Here is a 13,810-nt window from a genome sequence, read left to right as displayed (position 1 = left end):
ACAAACCCAGACATGGTGTCATGATTCAGTATTTTAATGTTTGAAGAATAGTAGAAAAAGAGGTTCTTTAACCGGCTAGAGGAACTTTGCATAGTTATAAAATAATTACAGTAAAAATTAAATTAATAATGTTTTAAATGATCGTGTGCTTAACATAAGCCAGGACTCTTCATATTTTACATATGTTATTCTCTTAATTCTCAGAATTCCTGCCATTAAGGCAGTGATGTTAGTCACACTTTACAGATGGGAAAATGAGATTGCTGTTGGAACTAGGATTCTGATGCAGGCAGTCTGGCCCCACAGACTGCACCTTTAGTCTAACAGCGAGGGACACAATAACGTTATTTAGAAGATCCTCAGAGATTCTTTGTACTCAGATGGGCTAGATGTAGCCAATATTAAGCACCCTACAAATTAATCTCAAATATGCAAAGTATGTGACAGCTTATTGGGAATCTGATTTCCTCTCAAGAGAAAAGAGGTTAAAGATTATACGACACACTCTAAGAGTATAGTTATCTATGAAGAATTTATAGAACTTCTGGACTCTAAAATTTAAATCAGTAAAAGTATAGACTAAGCTATAAGGTATACAGAGTGCAGCATGAATACTCCCGCATCGTATAGTTGGGCATCACAGCATTGCATAAGGACAGTCATAGGAAATCAATGCTAGACTTAATCATAACCTACTCTTCAAAACTTCTCGAGAAAAATTACTCTTTATCAAAACTTTATGGCTATTCTATGTTTAAATTGTTTTCCTTTTAAATTTGTGTTGGCTTATACTTAGTCAATAATCATTGTTTGACAATTTTTCAAAGCCTGATACTTAGTCCATAGTTGCTGTTTGATGGATTTTAAAAACCTGAGGATTGTTATTAAATGTCATCCTTTCCTTCTCTTTAGATTAAATTATTTGGTTCTTTTAATGTTTAGTTTTCTCAATTATATTTACTAAAACTTTCCATGTATCAGATATGTTGCTAAGTATTTAACATGCATTACTTTATTTAAAATTCATAAAACTGCATGAAGTTAGCTTCATTATTCTTATTTTACTGATAATCACATTGAGCCTCAGTAAGGTTAGGTAAGTTGTCGGAGCCATGAAGATGGTCATTGGTATTTCTGCTGCCTTCTACTAATCTTTTTGTACAAAACTGTGTTGAATCAAACTACAAAAGTTGATAAAACACCGTTTTATAGTCATGTTTTCCTTTCCCTTATTCTAGAAAATGCAAACTTGTCCATGAGTAACACGTGAAGTACAGTACAGACCCAACGATAGTTCTCTGTGAATTCTCAAGAGGAGCCTTCTGGCCTCGTGGTACATGTACTTTTATCCACGTGAACTAAATCAAATTAAAATCATTATTCTGCCCTTTTAAGGAGGGTTATTGTCATTAAGTTTGGCCAATTTTAACAGGCTGTGAAGTGAAATAATAAATAATGAACGTGAAATATAGAAACACAAAGTTTTCATTCCTGGAAAGCTTCAATTTGCAATTAAGTTCTGCAAATAAATTATTTAAAATGTAAATTTCTAATCTAGCAAAATAAAGTAAATGATAGCATATACAAAAAATAGAGCCATATTAATTTCTGTAAATGTACTATAAAGTATTCTTTCAGGTTTCATAATGATACATTATTTGTCATGCAAAATACTATAACAAGCCCTTAAACTTGAAGGTAACCTGTATTGATAATTGATATCAATAATTGTTTTATACCAAGAACAGACTATACTACATTTTCCAAAAGAATGAGACTGATCATAAATCTAAATCCTTCCTAATACATATTTATAGCTTCGATTGGCAGATTTTCTTTTTTTTGAATAAGATCCCATCCTTACCCTTGCTTGACTGTGCATCATGATGAAAGATTGCATGATGCCTTTATTCAACATCATAGTTTTCTAACTGGTAACCAACGTGCAGAGAAAAAACAAACAAACAAAAAATTACAAAGAAACTATTTGCATCAGTAATGAACTTAGTAGTGATTCACAGAAACATTAATCTTGATATAATCACACACAAATATATCAGATTATACTCAGATAATATAGTAAGTATAGCTGAAATAGTCTTATACTTTGATTTAGGGCAGCAGGGGAACAACACTAGGGACTTTCCACAGGATAAGAATAGTGAAACACAGTAAAACTCATATTTCTCCTCCAAGAAAGTTGGTTAATTTTGGTGGCAAAAAGTATCAGCTATTTACTGTATCTATCTGTCAGGCAGATGCTGCTGCTGTACATCTCATATTTTCCTGGACCACCAGCTACATCTTGATGGTCACTTGACTATAAGCACACTGACCACTTCCAACCTCGGCACTGCTGCCTGGAGACTTTCACTGGGGCTAAGGGAGCTGCCTCAGCCCTGGGCACCTGCCTAGAAGCTCAGAAGCACTGGGAATATCGAGAGCTGGGCAGCATGGGGGGCAACCCTCAATCAATCGGGGATGAAAGACAGTGTGTAAAAAAACTTAGTGTTGCCCTCTTCAGTGGCACAATTCTGAGGTTTTTACTTACAGAGTAATGAGAAGGTTCCCAGTGCTATTGAATTGTAATTGCTCATCACATTAATCTGCTTATTAATATACACATTGTTGGCTTTTCTTCCTTTCCTGTCTCACATTTCCCATTTTCTCACTAGAATTTCATGGGCTCATCCTCTCAATAAACTATCTGCATCTGTCTATTTCTCAGCATCTCCTTCAAGGAAACTCTCTATACATGTGTATGTTAATTAACCTACTTCTTCCTTTCAAATACAGGAAAGTACCAACACATTTTAAGATTATGCTTTTCAGATATGGTGAAAAATCGTGAAAAATGACCAGAAACAGTTATTTTTATACATATGTAAAACTTTCTTCTTCTGTTTAAAATGCAAACAAAAGCTTTTATGCTTCACAGAACAACCTGGGAGGAGAGATTTTTTTTCTTTTCTCTAAAAAAAGCATAGTGTTAATTTCTACAGGATTATTTTGCTAAGGACTCCTACTCCTCACGTAAAAACTGTAAATGTTCAGCTCCCACCCCTATCACTCTTTGTCACTAATACAAATTGTTAATAGTTCATTTAAGACTACAGACATAAAAAGATTCTAAATCTGTAAGGAGGTTTTAAAATGTTTCAAACTTACTTAGTGTAAGTTCATGGAATTCTGTTTCTACAATATCCATCTCCTTCCCCAGCTTTTATGCCAATACACTACAGATTATTGAATCTAAGTCAACATGGACCACAAGACACCCCATTACTCTTAAGAATACTGTGCCCAAATAAACTATAATATACTACAAATTTTAGAATGAATTTTGATTTCAGAGACTGTGACTAACATAAAACAAAACAAAAATAATCAGAATCAATTAAATATAGTAGTAGTATCATCTCACACAGTCCCTTAAAGCCTTCTTAGTTCCCCAATGATTTCCTTAGGACCTGAATATTTTCTGTGCCCTCTACAGAGCGGATCTTCCCCTAAGGATTACACCACCCAGGTTCCCATGGCCACTGCAATGGAAAGCACTGTCAGAACACGAGAAGGTGAGAGCAAGGAACCATAGTGCTATTTACTGGCCCTCTCACTCACTCACCCATTGCTAGTTTGGGCAGTAGCTGCTTTCTTTTGTGGTCCTTCTGTGGCCTTTCTTCCACAACTCCAGTTTTCGTGCGGCTCTAGGAGCCATGATCTTCCTTCCCTCCCCTCCCAGGGGCAGTACAGGATTCCTGCTGTTAGTCTTTGAATGCTTCCCTACCCCTCTTTGGGTCTTTTAGTCCTGAACATATTAGTAAAGAATGACTTTATGAAATTTTTCCAGTTAAAACCTTTGATGGTGGCATCTTTTTTCTGCCAGGATACTGATAAGTGCAGGTACTAAAATAGCCCCAGGATACAAACTCTACAAGGTCGACTTTGGAATTGGGTTGTTCTCATAATTGTGTAGAATACAAGCAATACCTTGCCAAGGGGAAGTAGCACACTGGCAACTTATGGCATGCAGAATCACCATAGTCACTCAAATTTGCAGTAGTAATTAACTGGGATGGACTGTCAATGGAGGGGAGAGGAGGTGTCTGAGAAATGTAGTTAATACAGTGTCTGTGAAATGTAGTTAATACTAGGGATTACAGGGATGGAGTGGAGAATAATGGCTTCTCTGACTGTCCTAGAGAGCGTGCAAATGCACGAAGACAGAGTTTCAACTTCAGGAGCAGGCAAAACCCCTAGCAAACATTTAGGAAAATACAGAATCGTAAGACTTGGAGACGAGATGGGGACAGAGATGAGGCTAAGAATTTTAAACTCCTAAATGTTCTTGGCTCTTTCTTTACTGGGGGAATGTGTATTTCCTTTTAAAACAAACAAACTAAAACAAAACAAGATAAAAAATGAAGAGTTTTCAAAATTTCACTTGAGGGAATTGTCTTACAAGTGATACCAACTTTTCTTATTAGATATGCCAACATCCCTCACTGTTTGCCTCTAAGATCAATACCTAGAGTTAAACCCCATAAGTGAAAGAAGTATTTAAGAGAAGCTACTTATTTCATACATAGAAATTATTATAGGCTTTTGCCAATATGTATTAGTATGGGTCTGAAAAGTACATATAGAATGGATTTTAAGAGTTATTAGACCAAGAAGGGCAAGGCCAAAGATTGGATCTGACTGAATGTGTCAGTATGGTTGCATTCATATAGGATTCAGAATTTAATATTATCTCAAGTATCTGGGTTGCCCTCAAGAGTCAATTTGAATAGATAATTAAAGCTTGGAGTATGTAGTGGCCTGCAACCAATGGGATTACAAAGTCAATACTTATCTGCCAGGATGGAGAAAATGGGTCCGTAGGTAAACTTTTTCTGTAAAGTGCTAGATGCTAACACTTTAACACTTTGGGTTTTGCAGTCCACATCTTCTGTTTTTCTTTCATCATTCTTTCCTTCCTTCCTTTTCTCCTCCCCTTCCCTCTCTCCCTCCTTCTACTCTTTAAAAATATAAAAATGATTCTTATTCACAGGCTGTACATAAGTAGGCCACCAGCTGGGTTTTGCCTATAGGCTGTGGTTGCAGGCCTTTGCTCCAGATTGTTCTAACATTCCCTTCTCTAAGTGTTAAGAAATTCAGTCATGAAAGCTCTATGGTTTCTGTCCTCTGCAGCCCAGAGACAATGATAAGAACTGGATCTTTGAACTGAACTTCTTAGTTCCATGGGAAATAATGACATCTGAATTAGTGGAGAACGAAAAACAACGCTTAATTATTAGAGACAATTTAAGTAATTAGAATTTTTCACTGCAGGGGTCTACTGGAACAAATAGATCCGAGGGTCCTTAGAAAAGACACTCCTGGATAGCCCATGAAGCTTCAATTTCACCTTTATAAAGAAAACAATTGTAGATTTGAGTGCAAAAACCGACTCAAGCAGGAGATTCACAGCCTCCTATCTAGTTTCAGACTCACACTCCTTTGACTAAGGAAAAGCTAATACTGTCTGAGAAAGGATTCTTCTCTGCTAAACATGTACAAAATGAATCTTCTTTGAAGCGTTCTCCAGAGACCTTCAGCTATGTATACTGTGGAAAAAGGAATATCCCTATCTTCCGGTGCTTTTTAGTTACCAATCTCCACTGACACAAACCCTGAAGGCCCAAAATGCCACCCTGGCACACTGGTGAGGGTGAACTTATGGTGTAAAGTGAATCACATCTTCCTTAGGTATATCTAATAACAGTTTGGGTGGGCCCATACATATATCCGTGGGTATTTTTTAAGGCATGAATGCATAGTGACAATATCTACACAAAGGAAATGGTAGAATTCTTAAAGAGTATGAGGAAATTATTGTAGGAAGGAAAAAATAGGTCTCAAATTGTTCAGCCCCATCCTCTCACCATCACCAAAATAGAAACTAAAACAAACACTGGAATAATTATGAATATTTGTGCACCAATGAAAATTTGAATGATGTTTTGAATGATGTAATAATAATGGTGGTATTTCTTCACTTTTCTGCTTAACTTGCTTGTCTGCCAGCATGAAACAACTGCTGTGTTCACAAGTACAATCAGGTATTGGCATCAACTGCTGCTGTACCCGTGGCATCTTTGCTGGACACGAATGGGTCTGAAACATACTGGCACCCACCCAAGTGAATGGTCGCTGCACTACAGACTCACTCGTGGTTACTCCCGAAACAGGATGGTGAAAGGAAATGTTCCCACCTGACAGAACTTTGGGCAGTATCTCTCATTGTTCACTTTGCTTTGAAAAAAGGCCTGAGCTATGGATCTACATCGAGGAAAAGAAGAAAGAATGAAAAGAGATATGCTTATTTCAGAATTAAAATATATACACTAGATTATGAATTAAGAAAGCATATATTTAAAGCATCAGCCTACATGTTACTTTCTTCTATGCAGTGATATCCTTATATTCTTTGTGGCTTATAGAAAGACAAGTAAGAGTTGAATTCATGTTTTTCTGTTTCTTTGTGAGCAAGTAGAACCATATAATAAGCCCATAGTCACACTGGTGATCAACAAACACTTGCTGATATTTGTTAGTATTACAATTGAGGCCCCAACAGGATCAAGGTTTGACAAGTTTTTATACAGATGTAAGGCAATTCATATTGGAAATATCAATACCTTTTCCTGTGGCAAAGCACTTTTCACAAGCGTAAAGTTAATTTCAAAGAAAAAACATATAATAAAACAAAAAGTAGTAAAGGAAGAGAACGAAAAGATATGGAACAGAGATATTATTTTTGAGTAATTACACCACCAGAATAAAATGACATGAGTATACAGATTTGTCAAATGCACAGAAATGCACATCAGATTGTACCTCAATATTTATGATTATAAATAAATCCAGAAAAAAATTGTTAGTAAGCAATTCTTTAATTAGTAAAACTATAAAAATTAAAAAAAACATATGTAAAGAATGGCAACTCCCTAATAAAGTAACTAATAGATTTTAAAATATCCTTTAGACTTCTGTTGAGGTCAAGAGGAAGGTGTAGGTAGACATGCTTTACCTCCCTGCAAAAACACAAGAAGGATCACAATTAACCTCAAAATAAAAAACACCCAGAACTGCCAGAAAAATCAAACTGTATGGAAGTCTGACAACCAAGGATTTAAAGAAGTCATATTCATCCAGGTGGGTAGAAGGGGTGGAAATAGGGAGCCAGGGCAGAGAGGACATGGAAGAATATGGCTTCTTTAATGTTACTTCGTGGATCAGTGACAAGGCAGCAGCAACGAGACAGTGGTAGTGGCAGCTGGCAGAATAGGCAGTACCATATTCACAAGTGGTGGATGAAAATCAATAAGGATACCTTGGGTGTGAGTGATCCCAGCTCCAGGCCAGACTGCATAGCCTAGGTAACCAGATCAAGAAAAATAAAACATAACGTCTGGCTATAAAAATCAGTGGGGGTTGGAGCCAGTCTCTCTGGAGAGTCCATTTAAGGAGCCTGCACAGTCCTAGAATGAACACAAACCTACCCATTCTGAGAACCACCACAAGAGCAACAGCTGGAAGGGCACCAGGTGCATACAGGAAGTAGGTGAAGTGACTGGAAATGGAACAAGTGCCAAGCAAACCACTAGCAGCCAGGCAGCAGCATTGTCCCCTCTCCAACTCATCCCCCATGTACAGAGCCATAAAGCAGTGAAGCAGATTGTCCTGCCCTGGTGAATAACTAAGGCTCTGCCCCACAATTTAACAGGTGCACTAAGACAGGGAGTCAAAGGAGCTCTACCTGATACACAGAAACTGACAAAGGGAGGCTGCCAAACTGAGGAGACAAATATGGCCCAAATGAAAGAACACAACAAAACCTCAGGAAAAAAGCTAAACAGAACAGAGATAGCCAACCCATCAGATTTATCAGATTTAACATTTATTATATAAGATGTTAAAGGGACTTATTTAGTAAAAAGAAGATCAAAACAAGGAACATTACAATGACAACAAACTCACAGCTATCGAGAACAGAATCTAAAAAACAAAAATGAACTAAGCAAACAACTAGAACAGGAACAGAATCAGCGATATGGAAATTGTTTGGAGGGTTATCAGTGGGGAAGGGGAAGAGGGAGAATAGGGTAAATGGTACAGGGGATTAAGAAGCATAATTGGTAGGTACAAAAAATACATGGGATGTTAAGAATAGTATAGAAAATGGAGAAGCCAAAGAACTTATACACATGACCCATGGATAGATAGTTCATGGCCCATGAACTTATAGTTCAAAGTACTTAATAGTTACTGACCCATGAACTAAGTGGGCCTGGGGGAGTGTTGGAGGAAAGGGGGATACAGAGTAGAGGGAGACAAAGGGGGAAATTTTGGGACAACTGTAATAGCATAATCAATAAAATGTACTTTAAAATATCATTTAAATTCTATTAGCTTTTGTGTACCTGTATTACCTAACCTAAAAAAAATGTACAAAGTCAGAATTTGATATAGATCTATGTTAATAATTCAGCAATAAATTTTAGCACATCTCTAATCTGAAGTTGTAAATTCCTTAAAACCTAGAATGTTAGTGGGAACCAGGATTCAGGATAAACTTGCAACCCAATTCCAATTCTTAGCTACTGTGTTAAACTACCTTGGTTTATGGTCCAAGGTCTTCTGTGTTTGAATGAGAAACTCTGTCTAATTCTGACATTTCACATTACAAACTATATACGCCACCATTAGCCAATGCCAACTTCATCGATAATACAGGCAACGTCTGAATTCTCCTCTGACTTATTCTTTTATTTATAATCTCTTAACAATTAAGGCATGGAAGTGGAATATTTATTGTTCCATCTCTACCTTATCTCTAATACAAGATCTTGAGTTTTCTCTGACTAAAAGTGCCTTAACACCTGATTTTGAATGGGACACATTTCAAAGAAACATACACTGAAATTCCATTCAATAGTAATAATATACCAAATGTATTCACATGAATATTATGGTGTAAACAAATGCTGTATGCTACAATTTTAAGAAAAGTGTTGGAACTCAATTTAACTAAAAAAATTAAACTGAAGACACAAGTTAAAAAGTTTGAAAGAATTACTCAAGATCACGTCAATAGTAAGTCAGGAAGCTGGGCTTATATTCACGCCATCTACTGCCAAGTCTACTTTGGGTATCAAGCCACACTTTAGGCAATATTATTGGGAAAATGAAATAAAACTACAGTCCCTTCCTTGAAGCTCCCAATAGATAAGAGTATATAATCAGTTGAGCAGATTAAAAAGAAAATTAACTTCACTTGCACTGGCAGATCTAATTTTGCTGTCCTAGTTCTGAGCAGTAGTGTTGACATTCCCTAGTTTATTTGCCCTCTCTTGCTTATCATTTCTACCACTTCTTTCCAAAGCACAGGATGTTGTGGGGGATTAAAAATATAGTACCTGTTATTATGGCTTGAGAGCAATGACCAAATAGTTTATGTTTCTCCTGCTAAATTCCTTTCATGGACTTGTAAACAAAGCTAACAGTGCAAACGAATGCTTTTTTGTCTGTATTGCTGAAGTATATAAATCAAGGATGTGATAAATACACTTCACAGTCTCAAACTCTAATGGAATCTCGTAATCTAACTACATTAGCAAGTATTTGATGATCATTTAGACACTAATGTCTTTCAACAGTTTTGTTACATGCAGACTATGATGTCACAATATAAGGATATAACTAAATAAAAACACACCTTAGCAGAACCTTCTGTGGAGAAGCTACCTCACATCCTACTCTGGAGATTATCTAAAATATTTTAGAAATAGCTATCTACTAGAAAATACATACATACTGAAATAAAGACTGGGATCAATTTTTATTCTTTTGTTGAGAGCAACACTAGCATGTATGTAACCTCCCCTCCCCTTCCTGATATCTGCATCCTCTGCAGTCATTCTTGCCCGGAAAGGAAATAGCAGACCTAGGAAAGTACATTTTCTGCCACTCCCCAGAGGCCACCTGAGGCCTCCGGGGACCCATGTTCATGGTAAACACGACTTCTGGGTGGAGCTCACATATTCATCAGTGAAGAAAACACTGGCTGTCTTTTGAGAAGTCCTCAACTCTGTTAAGCACTTGATAACAGCTGCATTTCCCCATTGTGATTCCATTTTCTTTTCATAATGTGATCCGGAGCCTGCTTGCATCAGAACCACTTCTGGAGCTTGATAAAATCGGAATTTTCTGGGATTGGGGCCCAGGAAAAAAATCATCCATCCTGTAACTAAGCACCTAGCTAATTCTCGAGTTCACTCAAGTTTGAAAATTACTGCAGAGTCTTTTTTTATACTGATAGTATTTCTAGTACCATATTTGATGATTACAGCTACCATTTTTTAAAGATTGTGTTTATTTACTTTTAATAACGAACTATAGAAATGATCCCTGAAAGTATAGTCTTATGTTTATTTACTTTTAAGGAGAGGGGAAGGGAGAGAGAAAGAGAAGGAGAGACATTAATGTGTGAGAGATACATGGATCAGTTGCCTCTTGAATGCCCCCAACTGAAGACCTGGCCAGCCACCTAGGCATGTACCCTGACTGGGCATCAAACCAGTGACCCTTTAGTTCACATTCTGGCACTCAATCCACTGAGCCACATCAGCCAGGGCACAACCACCATTTTTATTTCTCAAGTTTTGGTGATATAAAAAAAGAAAATGAAGGAAGATTTTAGGCTTTTCTAGTGATAAAAATTCAAATGACTTATAATGCCATTTATTAAGTAATAAATGCATGTGAATAATTCAATTTAATACATCATTAACTTTCTCAAAGTCTTCCTGAGTTTACTCCAGTGATTTTGTTTCTCATGTAAGGGCCAAATTCCCTATTTCCAGCCAAAGAACACGATATTTACAATGACACATCTAAAATTTAGATTGCAACTCTGAAATAAACATTGTGTTTATTACGTTAGCCAACACTATAAAAAGAAACCAAGAACAATCTTACAGCAACCAGAGAGGGAGAGGGAGAGGGATAACAGGGGATAATGGTGGGGGGACATCAGGAACGCGAATGAAGGACACACGGACAAAGCCAAATGGGGTGGTTTCCAGGGTGGGAGGTGGGGGTGAGTGGGGCGGGGGATGGCATGGTGGGGTGAAAATGGAGACAATTGTACTTGAACAATAAAGAGAAAAAAAATAAAAAATAAAGTAATATAGAATGTGATTTGGGGGGAAAGGAATTTTACAATAAAATATGTCGTTAAGCAATACAAGTATTGCATTTTATGCTAACTTTTATTAAAAATGTTTTTTTACTATTATTCATTCCCACACTCCAGGTGAAATATTAGTTAATTAATAACCCAGAACTCAGGCACTAATCTGGTTACAAAGGTCAAAGTTAAAAAAAATAACGTTTAATTGCTTTACTCATGGCTAGTATTTTGTTCAAGACTAAATACTAAACCCGCATCTAAACTGAAATAATGAAGCACTGGGAATTCCTAACAGGGCCATTTTCATTAATAATTTGACATTTGGAAGTGTATAATATAATAAGATCTACAATTGAGTTCTTATAAATATGTGAACTTCTAGACAAAGAAATATTAATTTAGAATAAGAAGAACCAGAAGGATTATTACAATTGTTCCTCCATTTTTCCTCTCCTTTTAAAATGTGTAAGGATATAGTCCACCAAAAATTTAAGCTCTATACTATATAAAAGTTTTAAAGATAAAGCTATGTCAAGAAAATGTAAAAATAATACTTTTAAATTATTCTTAATCAATCTTAATCTATTTTATCTATTGAATCTGCTTAATTACTTACATTTATTTATTTACTTTTATTTATTTATTTTTGATGTTTTAAAAACATAATTTATTTTTTCCAATTTTTTTATTTAATTATTTTTCAAGTACAGTTTTCTGTCTATTACTCCCATCCCGTCCCACCCCCGTGCTCCCCTCTCCCTCCCACTTCCACGCTTCTAAGTTGTTGTCCATGTATCCTTTATATATGTTCCTCTAAATTCCTCCCCTATTTCCCCTGAAATTCCCTCCCCTCTCCCCGCTGGTCACTGTCAGCCTGTTCTCTATTTCAGTGTCTTTGGTTATATTTTGCTTGCTTGTTTGTTTTGTTGTTTAGCTTCCTCTTAAAGGTGAGATCATATGGTATTTGTCCTTCACGCCTGGCTCATTTCACTTAGCACAATGCTCTTCAGTTCCATCCATGCTATTGCAAAGGGTAGGAGTTCCTTCTTTCTTTCTGCAGCATAGAATTCCATTGTGTATATGTACCATAGTTTTTTGATCCATTCATTTACTGACAGGCACCTAGGTTGCTTCCAACTCTTGGCTATTGTAAATTGTGCTGCTCTGAACATTGGGGTGCATAGGTTCTTTGGGATTGGTGTTTTAGGGTTCTTAGGATACAATCCTAGCAGTGGAATTGCTGGGTCAAAAGGCAAGCCCAATTTTAGTTTTCTGAGAAAATTCCATAGTGTTTTCCATAATGGTTGTACCAGTGTACAATCCCACCAACAGTGGACTAGAGGCCCCTTTTCGCCACACCCTCTCCAACATTTGTTGTTTATGATAGCCATTCTCACCGGTATAGAGTGGTATCTCGTTGAGGTTTTAATTTCCATCTCTCTGATTGCAATACTTATTAAAGTACCAGTGGCATATTTCACAGACATAGAACAAACACTTCAAAAATTTATATGGAACCATAAACAACTGCAAATAGCTGCTGCAATTTTGAGAAAGAAGAGCAAAGTAGGAGGGATCACAATACCTGATATCAAACTGTATTACAAGGCCACTGTAATCAAAACAGCCTGGTACTGGCATAAAAACAGGCACATAGACCAATGGAACAGAATAGAGAACCCAGAAATAAACCCAACTCTTTACAGTCAATTAATATTTGACAAAGGGGGCAGTAACATAAAATGGGGTAAAGATAGCCTCTTCAACAAATGGTGTTGGGAGAATTGGACAGCTACATGTAAAAAAATGAAACTTGAGCACCAACTTACATCATACACCAAAATAAATTCAAGGTGGATAAAGACTTAAATATAAGCCATGACACCATTAAAGTCCTAGAGGAGAACATTGGCAGGAAAATCTCAGATATTTCACGCAGCAACATTTTTACTGATATGTCCCCTAGAGCAAGGAATATAAAGGGAAGAATAAACAAATGGGATCTCATCAAAATGAAATGCTTCTGCGCAGCTAAAGAAAATAGCATTAAAATAAAAAGACAACCAACTGGATGGGGAAACATATTTGCCAATGATACCTCAGACAAAGGTTTAATCTCCAAAATATACAAAGAACTCACACAACTTCCCTCTAAGAAGACAACTAACCCAATTAAAAAATGGGGAAAGGACTTGAACAGACAGTTCTACAAGGAGGACATACAGAGGATCCAGAGACACATGAAGAGATGCGCAATTACTTACATTTAAATGTAGTGTAGGGAAATAGTTATCCAAATATTGAATTTCCCCCTATATTTTTCTCAGCTTATAAAAACAAGATGGCTTAGTATTGAAAGATGTTACCACTTGAATTTGAGGAATTACTATATCTTAAGGTAGTTTACAGTTGCAAGCAAAGTTGAAAATCAGCAACACTTAATAGAATGAGGTGATTGATATAGTTCATTCACTGGAAATTCTTAATTTTTCCAGCTAGTCATATTTTACAGATAATTGTCCTTACCCTTCTATGATCTTGATTCTGACTACTCCAATAGTTTATAGTTCT

The 13,810-nt window shown here is 36.5% G+C and overlaps 1 protein-coding gene and 1 pseudogene across 3 annotated transcripts in view; both read right to left on the bottom strand.

Annotated features, from left to right (window-relative positions):
• Positions 1 to 13,810, bottom strand: part of BANK1 (B cell scaffold protein with ankyrin repeats 1) — a 298,123-nt gene that overhangs the window by 264,442 nt on the left and 19,871 nt on the right. The gene's annotated exons all lie outside the window — the stretch shown is intronic.
• On the bottom strand, positions 10,377 to 10,471 carry LOC118979979 (uncharacterized; annotated as a pseudogene).

The sequence above is a fragment of the Sturnira hondurensis genome, unplaced genomic scaffold (genome assembly GCF_014824575.4).
Source record: "Sturnira hondurensis isolate 20B ecotype Veracruz unplaced genomic scaffold, ASM1482457v3 Scaffold0022707, whole genome shotgun sequence".
Taxonomy (NCBI): Eukaryota; Metazoa; Chordata; class Mammalia; order Chiroptera; family Phyllostomidae; genus Sturnira; species Sturnira hondurensis.
Note: the sequence above shows the minus strand (reverse complement) of the source record. Positions and strands in the feature narration are given on the sequence as shown.